This window comes from Sphaeramia orbicularis, chromosome 8 (assembly GCF_902148855.1).
Source record: "Sphaeramia orbicularis chromosome 8, fSphaOr1.1, whole genome shotgun sequence".
In the NCBI taxonomy this organism is placed as follows: Eukaryota; Metazoa; Chordata; class Actinopteri; order Kurtiformes; family Apogonidae; genus Sphaeramia; species Sphaeramia orbicularis.
Genome location: NC_043964.1, coordinates 1744598 through 1763783, shown reverse-complemented (window position 1 = coordinate 1763783; position 19186 = coordinate 1744598). Strand labels below are relative to the sequence as shown.

The following is a 19186-nucleotide window of genomic DNA, read 5'->3' as shown; positions in this document are numbered from 1 at the left end:
ACAAATACTGGTCTTTTAGTGTTTTTCTAAGTTCAGTACTTTTAGCATAAAGTTGAACCTACTTAAACCAACTGGTTAGTCGATCATTACTCAAATCATTTAAGTGCAATCAACTGTTAATAAACTGTTCGCTAAAGTGTAAATATGAATTATGACAGTACTTCCACTTCTAAAACCCGAAGTTCAAGTATTGAAGGAGTCCACTGAGTATCTTGGACTTTGATTCAATGACAAACTGACTCAAACATCCCGTAGTAGTGAGCAGAAAATCGGTTTGTTTCAGCGAAGGTTTACAGACATTCTACCGACTCCTCTTTTTTTCTAAGTGTTGAGACCATTTCCTTTCATACATGCACACTCAGCTGCAGATTCATTACTCTTTCAATTCATAATTATTTTTCTCATCACTTTGAGCACTAGTGGCTGTTCCCATTCTGTACGTCATTCCAGACAGTGAACAGTATTATGTACTTTAACCTCCTCAGATCCAGCTGTGGGTTTTCTGTCCACCTTGTGGACAAGAGTTTCAGCAAACTTTATACAAAAAAAAGAAAAGAAAACTGTCCACCACAAAGGACATTCCATAAAATTTTTAAAAAACTGCATCTGAAAAAACTGTTGCATCCTGATTGTTTCCAATATAGGCACTGATTAATACAAAACAAAAAGCTGGTACTGTGCTGACATTTCCTGGGTCTGAGGAGGTTAAGTTTTTCTCCTTCCATCCCATCATTTCTTTCCCCTTAATATCCTCACCTACAGAACACAACCCAGATGTTTTTACTACATTGCAGGTGTCAGCTGTTTTACATCTACTTTTATTCATTCAGTTGTAGGGATAAACCACATTGAAATTTCATATCATGGTTATTGTGACCAAAATTATACACAGTTATCATTATTATCACGGTATTGTTGAAATTGTGCTGAAAATGTTCAAAAGTACTGAGACACACACACTGAAAAGAGATTCAACCAAGATGTTTTTAAATAAATAAATACAATAATAGTCCCACTGTCCTTCTGTGTCAGAAACATTCACATATTAACCCTTAGTGGTCCTGAGTCTATTCTGTCTGTTTTTCAGTCCTTTTGATTTGGCCTTTATATACTATAGAAACAAATTTTACTATACCCATGTTTGGAATCTGTTTTTTCAGCACAACTTCATCTATATCATCTGTCTATTATTTTTCACTTTAACCTACTATAAAAACACAAAGGACAGAAAGACACAAAAAATAATATAAATCTGATTTGAAAAATGTATTAGATTCATTGTATAGAAAATAACACACAGATGCGTAATGAAACTTTTCACAGACTTTAAAAGTGAATATTGGTTCAAATATTAGGTATAGAAAATAAATTGTAATAAATTCAAACTATAACTCAAATATTGACATTAAAGCAATCTGTACATAGGGTTTTTTTCCCCTAAAAGTGCAGTAATCAACACAGTTAGCATGAGAATTAAATTTAAACTGTAATACTAACTGTCCTGCGATTTTACCACCATTTATCATTATACCGGTAATTGTTACACCAGACTGGTCCGTCCACTTCAGATCATATTAGGTTGAATGTGGAACTGAACTCAAAACGAGTTGACACCCCGGCACTAAATGAATGGATCCAAAAAAAAAAAAAAAAAAAAAGTGCAGACCAAAGCTACATAAAAAGGATAAACGGGTGTGTGTGAGTATATATATATACGTGTGTGTGTGTGTGTGTGTGGGGGGGGGGGGGTCGACATTCTGTTGGACATAAAATGACTACTGTCTCATCAAAGCGGCCTATAATCATATAAATTAAACCTCAACCAGATTGGGTTAGTAAATCATTAGTCAGCCTTTCCAGAAATACCCCTCCAAACTGCGGCTGTAATTACACTGGATGATCCTGGTGGTGAGTCCGTTCAGGCTTCAAAAATAAACGGCCTACAATGGGATGCCTCTGCCCGGCTTTGGCACGCGCCGCCTTCAAAACGTTTCTCCAAGGGTAAATCTGGGAAAAGATTCTCTGCAATCTGCTGCTTCAAAGCCTCCTGTTCTGTCAGAAACCAACCCTGTCATTTGTTCAGTGGCTCAATCACTGGCTGCGCTTGCACCAAAGCACAATTCAGCCCTTAAATCATACCTTAATACATTTCACTAACTGGATAATAACTCACTGCGTTCATGCTAGAAATTACTTCCTTAAAAATAGCTGTGGCTGTAACTTTAACCATCGTGCAGTTCATTTATCAGAGACAATAGTTAAAGTTAACTATGGTGGCCCAGAGGTGCAACAACCCAAACAAATTATCCACTATAAGAAAAAAAAAAGAGAACAGGCCAAAAATTATCCACTATAAGAAAAAAAAGAGAACAGCCCAAAAAATTATCCACTATTTTTTAAATAACTTTATCTTTAGCACTTCGGGGGAGTTACTTCGTTAGCATTAGCCACATTAGCTGAAGGCCTGTATCTTGGAAACTACATCCAACCAGCATGTGGACTTTGTGTCACTACTTTTATTCTGGAGGTGCTGTACATGTACATGTACTGGTGTACTTAATTACATTAAACAGCTGTCAGTATGTCAGTGTTTGAAATGGACTACACTTAGATGGTGCAGTTTCTCCTCCTTCATGGTTCCTCTCATTCACTCGTTCATACAGTCGTTCATGCAGTCATACGTGCAGTCGTTCATGCAGTCATACGTGCAGTCGTTCATGCAGTCATACGTGCAGTCGTTCATGCAGTCATACATGCAGTCCGTTTCATGCAGTCATACATGCAGCCATGCACAGCGCTGCCAGGCCCTACTGGCCAAACCCATTTAGGGTTCAATGTCTTGCCCAAGAACACATCAACAGTCGGAGCCAGGATTTGAACCGCCGACCACCCGCTCTACCAGCTGAGCCACAGCCGCCCTTGAAGCCAGTGTTCAGCTGAATTTAAAAAGGCGTCGGACTTTTTCTAAGTGTACTCCACCATAAACAGGCCATTTGTTTCCAAACAGAGCAGGTCAGGACAGAACTTCAGTCCAGATAGTGTGTATGATAAAGTGGAAACTGAGGATCATTATTGTGAAAAAACTATTGTGGAATAAATGTGTACCTTTCATGCAGTGTCTTGTGTTGAATTTATTGGAAAAATTGTGTCGTTTCAGAATAGAAGATCCAAAAAATGTGTGACTTGTCCTTGTGTGACTTGTGCATGATGTTTGTTGAAAAGTGGAGCAAAAATGACCCTTTTTCAGTGACAAATACTTTGCAAACCATATGAATCCTGCTGCTGTTTGTAAATGTTCATTGAACTGTCCTTCCTTTGAACCTTCGAAGCAGAGCTGATGGTCTGGCCTTTAGAATGAGGATCAGTTTCATTGATTTCAGTTCAAAGTCTATGACGTCAGATCAGACAGTTCCTCAGAAGACGTCCGGGACTATTCTGTTTGGATTTTTTGGCTTCTAGGTCAGAATTGGGACGTATAATTCTGTATGTGGAGTTGATATGATCATAAATCTTGTATGTATTATACACCATTCTCTTTCTTTTTCTGTTGTGAATAAAGCATTACCAACATTCAGTCTATTTTAATATTAGATCAGTCAAATCATTACTTCTACTAACCCTACCCACATCAGCTTTTAGTTTGTGAAAAAAATACAGACCACTGTAAAAAACAAACAAACATTCACTCAATTTTCAATATCTAGCCTCCAAAATGTAATCAATTCTGCCCACCCACATGGGCTACAGGTAGTTTATATTATTTAGCTCATTTACTTTCCTAAAGTCAGATCAAGTTTTTTTACAACCACATTTTCATATTGGTTTTGAAACTGCCACCAGTTTGTTAGAATTGGACTGGTTCTGTCAGCGATGAAGCCAATGTAAGCACCCAGGGGTTCGTTTCTGGGCTCAATAGTGAACGCAGTCGTTGGCGCGCCCTTCAGCGCAAATAGTGAGCGAACGATGGGTCAGCAAACGCAGAGGCTTAACGAACACAAAATCTGTTCTTTCTGCGCTCGTTGCGTTCGCTAAGCCATCGTTCGCTCACTATTTGCGTTGAAGGGTCTGCTGAACAGGTGCGTTCACTATTGAACCCAGAACAAACGCCTCCGCTCCAGCTGTTTCCAGTCTTCTGATCTGACAGCATTATGGTGAGAATGAAGAAGTATTAGATAGCGCATTTTGCATTGTGTTGGGGTTAACGAACTAACGCACAGATGCATTTTGCGTTGCGCTAGTTGTTAACGAATAAAGAGCGAGCCCAGAAACCAGGATAGCGCAAAATGCGTTAAATAGACGGTATTTTGCGTTGTGCTAGGCTTAACGATTTAACGAACTAGTGCAGAAACGAGCCCCAGAGTCACTGTAGGAAGGCTTCTATAGATCAGTTTAGAGTTCAACTAATAAAACAACTCTTCCACATATTATGGAGGAATGCCTATTGATATTTTTTTTTTAATTTCAGACTGACTGAATAGGGCTCAGATGCCCAGACCAAAGCCATCCAGGGGTGGAGGAAGGAAGGAAGGAAGGAAGTAAGGAAGGCCTCCTGGAGGATTCACCGCACAGGAACAGAAGAAAGACTGTTAGGTTGGATTTATGACACAAATTAAATGGTTCAATCCAGTCGTGCAGAGGCCAAATTTCATGTTTTCCTGTTTCAAACCTTGTGTCAGTGAAGGCTCAGTGATTTGAAAACCACAAAAGATTTTGCATAAATGATTTCAGATTCAGATTCCTGAGAAAATTTGACCCTAAACCAGGAGTGTCAAACTCATTTTAGTTCAGTTCCACATTCAGCCCAATATGATCTGCAGTGGGCCGGAGCAGTAAAATAATAACCCTGAAAAAAGTAAAATTATATTATGATAATGTTTACATCTACAAAAATCTGAATAACATGAACTGGAAACGTCTTAAGAAAAACAAGTGCAATTTTAACACTATTCTGCCTCAGATGATCAGTTTATCATTTACACATGTGCATTACAGCTTACATTACAATTACAAATACACCAAACATTTAATAAGAGGCAGAATATTGGTAGATTTGCATTTCAGGTTTTTCACAGTTTTTGTAAAATGACAGTTTTTTAATATAAACATTTTCATGTAATTTTACTTTTTTACACAAAAACAAAGATAAAATTGGCTGTTCTCATTATTTATAGGTTAAATCTGATGTGGTATTTTACTGGTTCTGACCTACATGAGATCTAATTGGTCTGTATGTGGAATCTGAATTCAGATGATTTTGACATCTGCGGTTGTTCATATCTTAAGTGTCATTTTTTTATTTCACATATTCATCCCATGGGTCAGATTGGATCCTTTGGCGGGCTGGATTTGGCCCCCGGGCCGCAGGTTTGACACCTGTGCCCTAAACTGATACATTTTCAGTCCAGAACCAAGAACTGGACTTTTTTCCTTTACTGTCACTAAAACGACCCTCAGACCTTGAACCTTGTCCTATGGTTCTATTTTCTCAGAAGACTTTGGTCACATGGTGCATCATGTGACGTCTCACCTTCGATGGGGCAGTATCGAGGCACCTTCTCGGGCATCAGCGCCCTCTCCTTGTGTTTGCAGTAAACTTCCACGATCTGCTGCCGACATTCGCGGCTTTTGGCTCTGGACAGCGCTGAGATGGCTTCCTTCCCGCTGATCTCACACTGGGGCTGCTCCTTCCTGGGCTGGAACCCAAGCGGGCGGCGGCGGCGGCGTGCTGTTGGTCTTTTTCAGCTGCTGGATGTGACTGGACCCCTGCGCCAGAGCCGGGACGGTGGGCGCCTGTGGGGTGGGGTTTACGGACGTGGGTGTGGTTGTGACTGTGCCCCGCCCCTTTGGCTTGGACAGGAGGGTACTTAAGGACTTCATTAGCTGATTTCCCAGCATGCCCTGCCCTTGGGCCTTATCCAGCTTGCGTTTGGCGTTGGAGACGGGGCCTCGCTGGTGTTGGGATCGGGCTCCCAGGTTGCTGTTGCTGTCGATGGTGTCGAAGTCTTTAGGGACTGAATTTTCATTATTGTTGCTGTCGGGGCGAAATTTTTCTTTTGGGCGATGTGAATGGTAGGCATCCTGAGGAAGAGAGAACACAGAAGAAACATTAATATGCATCTGATATTCTCTAACCCTTAAAGCTGCAGGAGACTTTCATGACCAGTTTTTCCTCAGATCTGTCCATCCTCAGTCCTCTCCTCAGTTTCATGAATCTGTTCGTCTGTCTGTCATTCCTCAGCTGAATCTGTTGCATTACAGTGAACAGTTTCCTAGTTCCATCCACCACAAACAAACTGTATTTTTACAAACAGAGCCAGGAGGGAACTGGGCATCTGAGGAATTTTTACATGACGTACATTATGGGAAACGAAGGCTCACACCGCTGTCTGACAGTGACAGCGGCAGCGCGACCATATGACATTACACACTGTAAAAAAAAAACAAAAAAAAAAAAAAACAGTATTATTCTGGCAGCAGGGGTGCCAAAAAAAATACTGGAAAATAACAGAAAATAACCATCTCATAAAAATACGGTAATTTTCCATAATTCAAATACAGTTTTTTGCCCTAACTTTACATGAGATTTTGCATATTTTTGACTTTTTAATGTTTAATAAAGAATATTTACATGTATTAAAACAATCCAATTCCATATAAATATATATATAAATAATTTTCAGTGAGACTCAGTTGTCCAATCCACTGATAAAAACTGTATTTGGACAGTTTATCAGTGCTTATACATGTTATACATTCACAAAAATACATTTATTCAACATTTTTGTTGTGAAACCTCCTGTAATTACACAAGATATTTGTCAATTAACAAACAAGTCTGGTTCAACTGACAGAACAAATACTTCTGTTACCGTTAATTGTCAGTAATTTTATCTGGTTTTATTATAATTTTTTTTTACAGTATTAAACTTTAAATTAGCAGTTTAATCTCATAAAAAGAAAAGAAATATTTGTGAAATTACAATACATTTGCAAATGTATTTTAACTGTATTTTTCTGTGAAAAAAAAAAAAATTAAAAATGGAAATTTTATGGTTATTCACAGTTACAGTTTTTTCGTGTTCTTTTCCATTTGACATGTAAAATCACAGTCTGTTTGTGTCATTTCATTGATATTTTCCTGTATCTTAAAAATACAGGAAAAATCTGTCAAATAAACAGTGAAAATTCTGTTAAATTACAGATTTGTTTTACAGTGTATGATGCTAGTACTTTACTAGTCCGGCCCACTTGTGATCCAGTTGGGCTGAATGCGGCCCCTGGAAAAAAAAAGAGTCTGACACCCCTCCTATGAACCAACTCCTCACTATAATTGATGGGACTTTTGGCTTCCTCTACAGGAATGTATGTTATTAAGTTGTAAAAGCTGATCGAGGATTGTGGGTCTAAATGTAGAAACGGAGTAATTTTAGGGATTTGAGTAAAAGATCTGAGTTGGGATCCACTCGACTGTCACCCAGTGGAAGGAGATACCTACAGAGAGTTTAATAAGAGTTTAGACCAGGTGTTTAAACAGAGAAGAAGCAGCAGCGCTGGAGGAATCAACATGTAAGAACATCAGATATGAGCTCCTGTTGATCTCAGACTGGAACTAAACCAGATGGTACACTTTACTCAGACGTCCTCCACTCAGCTCTGGTCTGAAGCAAACATTAACATGCATGTAACTACATGTATGATACGCGTGTGCAAGTGAGGAGGCCTTTGATTTCTTTTGGTCTGGATCATAGTGTTCTACTGATGCTTCAATAACAGCCCAAGATGAAAGTTAGGAATGCAACTCCACCTCCATGAAAGGAGACGCTTCAGTCAGACACAGTTCAGAGGATGTGGAATCACTGAGAAGGCGTTACTTCAAGTCACTCCGGTTTGTAAAAGAAGGACAAATACACCATATGGACAAAAGTATTGGGACTAGGGATGTAATGATTACTGCTGTAACGATAAACAGCAGTAAAATCGCAGACAGTTAGTATTACCGTTTAAATTCTAATTCTCATGATAACTGTGTTTGATTACTGCACTTTTAGGGGAAAAAACCCTATGTACAGATCTGCTTTAATGTCAAATATTTGAGTATAGTTTGAATTTATTACAATTTTAATTTTCTATACCTAATATTTGGAACCAATATTCACTTTTAAAGTCTTTGAAAAGGTTCGTTAACATCTGTGTGTTATTTATGCAATAAATTATATACATTTTTCAAATCGGATTCTATAATTTTGTGTGTTTTTTGTCCTTTTATGTTTTTATAGTAGATTAAAGTGAAAAAAAAAAAAAATAGACAGATGATATAGATGAAGTTGTGCTGAAAAAACAGATCCAAACATGGGTATAGTAAACATTTGTTTCTATAGTATATAAAGGCCAAATCAAAAGGACTGAAAAACAGACAGAATAGGCTCAGACCACTAAGGGTTAATATTGGAATGTTTCTGACACAGAAGGAACACTGGTCCAATTGTTATTATTATTATTTTTTAAATACAACTTGGTTCAATTATTTCAGTGTGTGTATTAGTACTTTTTGAACATTTTGGGCACAATTTCAATAATATCGCGACAATAATGAAAACTGTGATAATGTTGGTCACAATAACCGTGATATGAAATTTTCCTTTTGTTACATCCCTGATTGGGACAGGTGGAGTTCAGGTGTTTGTTTTCTAACAGGGGTCTGGGATACAAAACAATACTGACAAATGTCATAATATACTTTTATATTGGGATAAATATCATTACATTGGTTAGTTTGGTTTAAATTGTTATGTTTGATTCCAAAATGCCTCAGTGATGGTTTTGACTGAATTTCTCTCAACATTGATTTTGTTTTGTTTTTTTTTATTCATGACTATGATTTTAAATGTTCTTCCTCTAAATTTCTAAAATATTTTTCATGCTCTGACTGTAAATAATAATTTTCTACCACAGTTAACCATCTACTTTCTTCACATCTCACTGAGGAAGAAAAATCTTCCATTAAACTTTAAGGAAATATTGATGTTTATAAACTATAGGGACAAAAATATTTGGACACATCATGGCTACAGCTGTAAGATGTCCTGTTCATGATGATTTGAGATAAAAACTTGGAAATATTGATGTTTAAACAAAATTAACCAATACAATGCAATGATACTTTTTTAAAATATAAAACCATATTATGACATTTGTCATTACTGTTCTGTATCCCAGACCCGTTACAAAAGAAACAACTCAACGTGTCCCAATACTTTTGTCCATATAGTGTAGATTTATCCAGAAAAGCTCTATAGTACAACATTTCTTCATACAGTCCTTCAATAGTGAGACATTCCTAACTAAAGGCCCAGATGACATACAAGCACTTAATAAAAGAAACAAAAAAACAGGATTTCTGTCCACATGTGACCTTTGACCTCTGAGACAGAGACAGCTGTGACCCTGATCTCAGTCAGGTGGTGATAAGTGTGCATGTGTTTGTGAGAGGGTTTTAATAGCACTACCACATGACCTGCATGGGTAAATTAATCCCATAGATTATCCCCATAAAAGACAGAAATAGGACAAAGAGTGTGTTTCTGAGAGTGCAGCGGCGGTGTGTGTGTGTGTGTGTGTGTGTGTGTGTGTGTGTGTGTGGGTGTGTGTGTGTGTGGGTGTGTGTGTGTGTCATCCTCAATCTCTCCAACACACAAACACACACATTCCTTGAAAATAGTTCTTACAGATGAGCTAATGAAAGGTTTTCTGAGGAGCGGGTGGTTAGAGCTGATATGACCGACTTACTACAGGTACTCTGATGGTGTGTGTGTGTGTGTGCGTGTGTGTGTGTGTGTGCATGTGTGTGTGTGTGTGTGTGTGTGTGTGTAAGGAAGTGCTATGACAACCTCCAGCCTCATCACTGTAAACAAACCATGATGTCCAGTGTGGTTTGTACTAGGAATGTAACGATTACCAGTATAACGATAAACGGCGGTAAAATCACAAACTGTTAGTATTACTGTTTAAATTCTAATTCTCATGATAACTGTGTTTGATTACTGCACTTTTAGGGGAAAAAACCCTATGTAAAGATCTGCTTTTATGTCAAATATTTGAGTATAGTTTGAATTTATTACAATTTTAATTTTCTATACGTAATATTTGAACCAATATTCACTTTTAAAGTCTGTGAAAAGGTTCGTTAAACATCTGTGTGTTATTTATGCAATAAATTATATACATTTTTCAAATTGTATTTTATATATTTTTGTGTTTTTTGTCCTTTTGTGTTTTTATAGTAGGTTAAAGTGAAAAAATAATAGACAGATGATATAGATGAAGTTGTGCTGAAAAAACAGATCCAAACATGGGTATAGGAAACATTTGTTTCTATAGTATATAAAGGCCAAATCAAAAGGACTGAAAAACAGACAGAATAGACTCAGACCACTAAGGGTTAATATGTGAATGTTTCTGACACAGAAGGGACAGTGGGACTGGTATTATTATTGTTATTTTTAAATACAACTTGGTTAAATTCTTTCAGTGTGTGTATTAGTACTTCTTAAACATTTTGAGCACAATTTCAACAAGAAAAGCACTCGGAGAGCGCACACCTCCACCAAGGCAGATCAGTGCCCCCCCTACCCCTGATCACCACCAAAATGTAATCATTTCTTCCTTGTGTCAGTATCAACATTTCCTGAAAATTTCCTGAAAATCTGTCCATAACTTTTTGAGTTATCTTACTAACAAACAAACAAACACACAAACACACAAACACACAAAGCAAAGTGATCACAATAGCTCCTGGTGGAGTAATAATAATACTGTGATAATAATGATAGCCATGATGATTTTGGTCACAATAACCATGATATGAAGTTTTCATATGGTTCCTTCCCTAGTTTGTACTGTTGTCTTCTACATCCTTTGACAAAGACGACACTAAGGGTTGTCAGCCTTTTAGAGACAACTTCAGATAAACCATACAGACTGATTTTCTGTGTTTACCGTTGTGCAGAACAATATATTCTAACATTCTATTTATCTTGCTCTAACAGTTTGATTTTGGATTTTTGGATGACTCATAATACTCATAGAGAAGCTGAAATCGATAGGGTTCTTCCACTAGGGGTCTCCCATGTTGGTTATCAAGGGAGAAGAAGTCCCACAATGTAAATGTGTAAAATAAATAAATAAATAAATAAATAAATAAAATGTCTCCCTTCATATTTGATTTTTCTCTGTTGTTTTTCTACCTGTCTTTATCTGCACTTGCTTGTGTATGTTGCTGCTGTTAACTGAAATTTCTCCACAGTGGAATAAAGAAGTCATATCTTCTCTTATCTTATCCGTCCACCTACTTCAGCCAAGCTGCACATATTCAACTGATATAGATGAGTAATGTAAAGAAAGTCTAAATGAAAACAAATGAGGCACAAATCTCCTCACATTTTGTTTGTTTTAGTTAATGACTGACAGACAGATAGGTCTAGTCCTCAAAAACTCTGAAAACGTACTTTATTTCCGTACATAGAACAGATACAGAATTTTCACACCATACATTCTGAATCCACTAAATTAGATGAAATATAGCTTTGTATTATGTTTTTACTGCGGCTGATGTGATCTGTAACTAGGGATGCACCGATACTGATACCACTATCAGGTCCGATACTCAGCGTGTGTACTTGTACTCGTGCCCTTAAAAGTACTCTGATACAACCACACCGATAGCACTTACGTCAGTGTGACGTTTGCAGTTAAGTGCAGCAGGACGAGGAGGAGGAGTACTGTCAGCAGAGTGGAGACTGAACTAAATAAATGATAAAAGTAACATTAAAGACAGACGGATACAGACGCAGCGTTCTGTCCGTCCTCTGTGTACATTCCATCTGTTTTCCAGGTACTCGTGGATGCGTACTCAGACAGAGAATACCAGCGGAACTGTGGAGGTAGAGCATCTGTTCAAAGAGCCACTGTGGGAGTTAGAGAAAACAGGACCAGTGGCCCTGGAGCTGACCAGCACTTCCAGTCTGTTATAATGGGGAAATGTTTCAAAGTGGCACCAAATCCAGAATCAGATCTGGAGCCAAATAATTTCACCAACTTTTGTTGACATCATCATAAAGAAGCTGTATACCAAGTTTTTCAATCAGAATTGTAGTTTCGGAGAAGAAGACGATTGAAAGTTTTGTAACAGACGACGACGACAGTCCATTCTCATGTTTCTATCCTTCTTCATATGTTGTATTTTTGGTCAGACAAAATAAAACATACAAGATGTTAAAGAAAAATCCTGAAAACTACAATATTACTGTAGTCACCTCTCTTAATTGCTAACATATTTTAGGCTAATTTGAATATTTTTTCAAAAGAATGATTAGCAACAAACCCATTTTGCTTTTTTTTCAGTAAAAATGCATCAATTAAAGTCTCGTTCCCACATTTTCTTCTTCTGGATAAAAATACCCTTAGAATCTAAATAATTAAAACGTCCTCCAGCGATTCTGGCTGTAATTTGCCCGACAGATTAATACAAGCTGTCGTTTCTTTCTCCTCTATAGATTCTTCTAGAAAGCTCTGCGTTTTTTCCCAGAAGCCTGTGCACACCATGGAGACGGGCCACGGTTAAAATACCAGCCATTACCTACAAAGACATCATTCTTAGCCTCCGTCTCTCCCACCCAGTCACTTCTAAATGTGTTTGTGTGTGAGCGCGCCTCCCTCCTCCTCAGCGGGTTCTTATTGAAGTCGACTCTGCTGCCTTCAGACCTCCTGCTGATCCACGACAAAGGCAACGGCGAAGAGACAAGAAAGACGCTCCCTGAGGCGCACGGGGCGAGAGACATTCACAAAGAGTGAGGAGAGAGAGAGACAGAGGGATGGAGGACCTGTTGATCTGACAACTGTTGATCAGAGGCCGTGTTCACCACGTTTACACTCACAAAATACGGTGTTTTTGGCTTCTGCTCCAACAAAGACCAAATTCATGATAAAATGTCGAGTAAAAATACTTTTTTGACCAATATTTGCACCATTGTAGGGTTGGGTCATGTCCTACTCATTAAAGAAAACAGACTTGTCAGAACTTTCCTACCAGTTAGCGTTAGTTGGTATACAGTAGTTAGCTGCACATTGGCACTGCAAGAATTTAAAACTTTACTTTTTACTTTTCCTTCTGTCCACACTTAAACAGATTGATTTTAGTCCATGTTAACCCTTTAGGACATAGACCTATTTTTGTGTCAACTTTCAAATCAATTTTTCCTTACATTTAACTTTTCCTTAGTAATTTACCACCATTTATTCTAATATTATCCTCTGCATTTTGTATTTGTCAGTGAAAATCAGGAATTTCTCATTTTTAATTCACTGGACAGTTATGTTCATAAAAGCTCAGAGTAAATTCAAAGCTAATTATATCAATAATAACCTTGGAATAATGAGGAGAGAGAATTTCCACATTGTGGGATCAATAAAGTCTCATCTAATCTCATCTAATTCTATTTACTATTTACCTAAAGTGTTCTTCATTTAAGACTTAGCTGAATGGGTGGGGGTTTTGGAGCAAGTCAGTCTGACATATTTTAATCCAAATATACTCATATTTAACAATTATTTTCACCATATTTGTGTATAAAAGGATAGGACTAATAACAGTCCCTGTCGTCTGTGGACTGCCCTCCCAGACCACCCCAGGGCTCCACAGACGGTGGGTGCTTTTAAAAAAAGGACTACAAACCTTCCTTTTAATAGAAAAGCCTTTTCTGGTTGATTTTATCGGATTTTATCTGTTGTTGTTTTTTTTATTGTACATTGTTGCTATTCCTGTGGTTGTTTTTGTTTCGTGCACTTTGAGATTTGATGTCAAATGTAAAGTGAGGTACAAATAAAATTCATTATTATTACCTCCGCCAAGGAGGTTATGTTTTCATCAGGATTCATCTGTTTGTTTGTTTGTTTGTTTGTTTGTTTGTTTGTCTGTTAGCAAGATAACTCAAAAAGTTATGAACGGATTTGGATGAAATTGTCAGGAAATGTTGATGCTGGCACAAGGAAGAAATGATTACATTTTGGTGGTGATCAGGGTGGGGGGTTCTGATCTGCCTTGGCAGAGGTCTGTGCTCTTCAAGTGCTTTTCTAGTTATTATTATTATTATTATTATCATTATTATTATTAATAAAAAATTGTTAAATAAAACCTCTAGAGAGCAACTACATCAATGAGATTTGGGGAAAAGTAATTTTAGATAGTCTTCATGATCTTCAATTTCTGTGTTTAAACCTTATTATGGTGAGGGAAAACTCTGGCAGAGTGTAGTGTAGTGTGTGTGTGTGTGTGTGTATGCGTGTGTGTGTGTGTGTGTGTGTGTGTGTGTGTGTGTGTGTGTGTGTGTGTGTGTGTGTGTGAGTCTACACCCCTAAATGTGATGAATGTGAGATTTGTGCAACTGGATCCATCCATGACCACTGGAAATAAACTCAACTGGACCTCAGCAGTCGGTACACACTGACGTCGGAAAGCAGGACACACACACACACACACACACACACACACACACACACACACTGGGGTGTTTACCAGTGCGCACATGCATACCAGTAAACACTCCCTCCCTGTCCGTCAGGGGCTGGGGTTGCTGGAAGCTGAACACAGCAGGTATTTGAGTGCGTTTGCCTTCTTGAATACGTGCAGTGTTGAAGCCGCTGCAGTCAAAGTTCCAAACATGCAGCAGAGGAGGAGGAGGAGGCCTTTCACCGTTTACTGAGTTCCTTCAAATCAGGTCTAGTGTTTTACAAGAAATAGGACACGTCTTCCTCCTGTCAGTAAACACACCTCCACACAGTTTGTCGCATCAGACTGAGTCCCTCTCACAAGGACTGAGTTCATATGTTCCACTTCTGTGCAAATGAGCGTTTTTATATCAATATGCAACTTTCTCAAAGCTCCTCACATCAAACTCCATTAACAAACCGTACAACACAACAATATCTCATCCTATTTCTTAACAGTCTGCATGCAACGTGTCATAAAGAGGCCTTTTCTGTTTGTGCTGATTGGACGAACAGAGGAAAACTGGAGGAAAGAAACCCTTTTCCTCTCCCCAAACCCCAACACCACGTCTGCTGTCTACCTTTATTTTCACCCTGTCCCCCAAACTCCTTTCAAATCCATGAGAAAATTCCAGCATGTGTCCAAGTGTACTGTGTGAAAACTGTATGATGTCTTATATTTGTGCTTTGCATCATCTTGTTCTTCACTGCAAATTTCAAAGAAAAGGGTTCAGAGGTGGTGCACCAGCTGCAGCGGCCTGATGTCCCTGATCATCGACCGAAATCTTGTTTGATGTACTGTGCTGTCAAATGACAATAAAGAAATCTGTAATCTGTAATCTAATTAAACCCAAAGTTTTGAGTAATAGATTTGATTACACAATGTAAATATACTGTGTATTATTTACCATGTATTTTTTGCCCAATAAATTACTTAAATATCAGATTACTTAAAAAAAAATAGTTCATTAGAAATAGAATGACACACATACTGTGCACATGTTTCATATTCAGTGCATCTGCAGGTTTGAGGAAGTCACTTTTATGATGTTTTAATTTCGTTTTCAAGTTGTTTTTGGTCCCAGCTCACATTCACATAAATAACAGTCCAACAGACCTCATAGTTACTGTGTTGAACCATGTTTCAGTTCAGTTACACTTCCATTCGTCCACGACTAATGTTTCTGCTACTGTCAGATTTAAGGACCAATTATCAGTGTAAAGGATAATTAAGGCCTTAATTTAGGAAAATCACATGTGAGGCTTTTTCAGGATCTGTGGACACCCTGATATTAAGCTCTTTGTTTATATACTCGAAACTCCACTATTCAGTCATCATTTGGATGACACGTTCTTCCACAACAGTAAAGGCAGGAAATCAGCAGGAGGGAGATCCACGCAGACACACAGGACAGTCACAGAACTGACCAGTGGCCCTGGAGCTGAGCGGACAAACGCAAAGCTTTAGGAAATGTGTCCAGATCCATTTCTTCTGCCCCAGTTCTGTGGATTTATTCTATTACAGAAATAGTCCATGTTTTGCTCATATTCCAATCAGATCTGTAAAAAATTCCAATTCACACTTGATATGATTGATACTGATTTATTGGATCCACTTCCTATCTGTTAGAATGGGAACATTTGTCAAAGTGGCACCAGATCCAGAATCAGATCCGGATCCAAATAATTTCAATCCCTTGTGTTGACATCATCATACAGAAGCTGTAGACCAAGTGTGAAGTCAATCACAACTGGAGTTTCAATCGGAATTGTAGTTTCAGAGAAGAAGACGATTGAAATTTTTGTAACGGACGTCAGATGATGACAACAGACGACGACGACGGCAGACGAAGATGACGGCAGACGACGACGACAACGACGGCAGACGATGACAGACGCTGCCGCCGGACGCCACATGACAACAGTAGCTTACAGCCTGTCGGCCGGTGAGCTAAAAGGAGACACCCAGTGAGTAAGGACTGAGCTCAGAGCTACAGGAGGAAACACTGCTGTCGAATGGACAGGGTTTGAACGTTCAAACTGTGACCAGGAGCAGAAAAACTGGACTGTCCCATCAGCAGACACACACACTGGTACTACCAAGGAGAAGTAGAAGAACCACACCTGTAGGACACACAGCATGTTCCTGGAATCTGTCAAAGGTTGAGTTCTAACAGGCTGAACCAACCCAAAACTGGTTATGAGTACTGTTACTACTACTACTACTACTACTACTGTTCCTACTATTACTACTACTACTACTACTACTACTTCTATTACTACTGTTACTACTATTACTACTACTACTACTACTACTACTACTACTACTACTACTTCTATTACTACTGTTCCTACTATTACTACTACTACTACTATTACTACTACTATTACTACTTCTATTACTACTGTTACTACTATTACTACTACTACTACTACTACTACTACTACTACTACTACTACTTCTATTACTACTGTTCCTACTATTACTACTACTACTACTATTACTACTACTATTACTACTTCTATTACTACTGTTACTACTATTACTACTACTACTACTACTACTTCTATTACTACTGTTACTACTATTACTACTACTACTACTACTACTACTACTACTGTTCCTACTATTACTACTACTACTACTATTACTACTACTACTACTACTACTACTACTTCTATTACTACTGTTACTACTATTACTACTACTACTACTACTACTACTACTACTACTACTACTACTACTGTTCCTACTATTACTACTACTACTACTATTACTACTACTACTACTACTACTACTACTACTACTTCTATTACTACTGTTACTACTATTACTACTACTACTACTACTACTATTACTACTACTACTACTACTATTACTACTACTACTACTACTACTACTACTACTACTACTACAACTACTGTTCCTACTATTACTACTACTTCTACTACTACTGTTCCTACTATTACTACTACTACTACTACTACTTCTACTACTACTGTTACTACTATTACTACTACTACTACTATTACTACTACTACTACTACTACTACTGTTACTACTATTACTACTACTATTACTACTACTACTGCTACTACTTCTATTACTACTGTTACTACTATTACTACTACTACTACTACTACTACTACTACTACTACAACTACTGTTCCTACTATTACTACTACTACTACTATTACTACTACTTCTACTACTACTGTTCCTACTATTACTACTACTACTACTATTACTACTACTACTACTACTACTACTACTACTTCTACTACTACTGTTACTACTATTACTACTACTATTACTACTACTACTACTACTACTGTTCCTACTATTACTACTACTACTACTATTACTACTACTACTACTACTACTGTTACTACTATTACTACTACTACTACTATTACTACTACTACTACTACTGTTCCTACTATTACTACTACTACTACTATTACTACTACTACTACTTCTACTGCTACTGTTCCTACTATTACTACTACTACTACTATTACTACTACTTCTACTACTACTGTTACTACTATTACTACTACTACTACTATTACTACTACTACTACTACTACTGTTCCTACTATTACTACTACTACTACTATTACTACTACTTCTACTACTACTGTTCCTACTATTACTACTACTACTACTATTACTACTACTACTACTACTACTACTACTTCTACTGCTACTGTTACTACTATTACTACTACGACTACTACTACTATTACTACTATTACTACTACTTCTTCTACTACTGTTCCTACTATTACTACTACTACTACTATTACTACTACTACTACTACTACTGTTCCTACTATTACTACTACTACTACTATTACTACTACTACTACTACTACTACTTCTACTGCTACTGTTACTACTATTACTACTACGACTACTACTACTATTACTACTATTACTACTACTTCTTCTACTACTGTTCCTACTATTACTACTACTACTACTATTACTACTACTACTACTACTTCTTCTACTACTGTTACTACTATATGGTATGGTTTTTGGTGGTGCTAGGGGAAATGATGATATAAAACTGAAAATTAATGAAATTGAAATTGAAAGGGTGTATGAAACAAATTTTTGGGAGTGATTATTGACCATAAACTCTGTTGGAAACCACAAATAGAATATATCAAACGCAAAACATCCAAGGCTGTTGCGATTCTTTATAAAACTCACGACTTGTTAAGCAAAAAATGTTTGCATATGCTGTACTGTTCACTTGTAATGCCATATATGTCAGACTGTGTGGAAATATGGGGCAATGTGTATAAAACTAATTTAGACCCAATAATTAAACTCCAAAAAAAAGCTATTAGAGTCATAAACAAAGCTGGTTATCTCCAATCAAGTAATCCACTTTTTGTAGAATCTGGTTTACTAAAATTTTTTGATATTGTATATTTAAAAACAATGGAATTTATGTTTTGCGTTAAAAGTAACACCTTCCTTTTGTATTCAGAACTTTTTAAAGTTAAGAGAAGGACATTATAATTTAAGAGGGATGTTGTGTTTGAAAAATGTAAAGTAAGAACAAACGTTAAATATCACAGTGTTTCAGTTATTGGTGTCAAACTATGGAACAAACTGAAGGATGAAGTG

At 37.4% G+C, this 19186-nt stretch overlaps 1 pseudogene; it reads right to left on the bottom strand.

Moving 5' to 3' along the window:
* LOC115424455 (xylosyltransferase 1-like) overlaps positions 1-19186 on the bottom strand; it is a 52521-nt pseudogene that overhangs the window by 26507 nt on the left and 6828 nt on the right.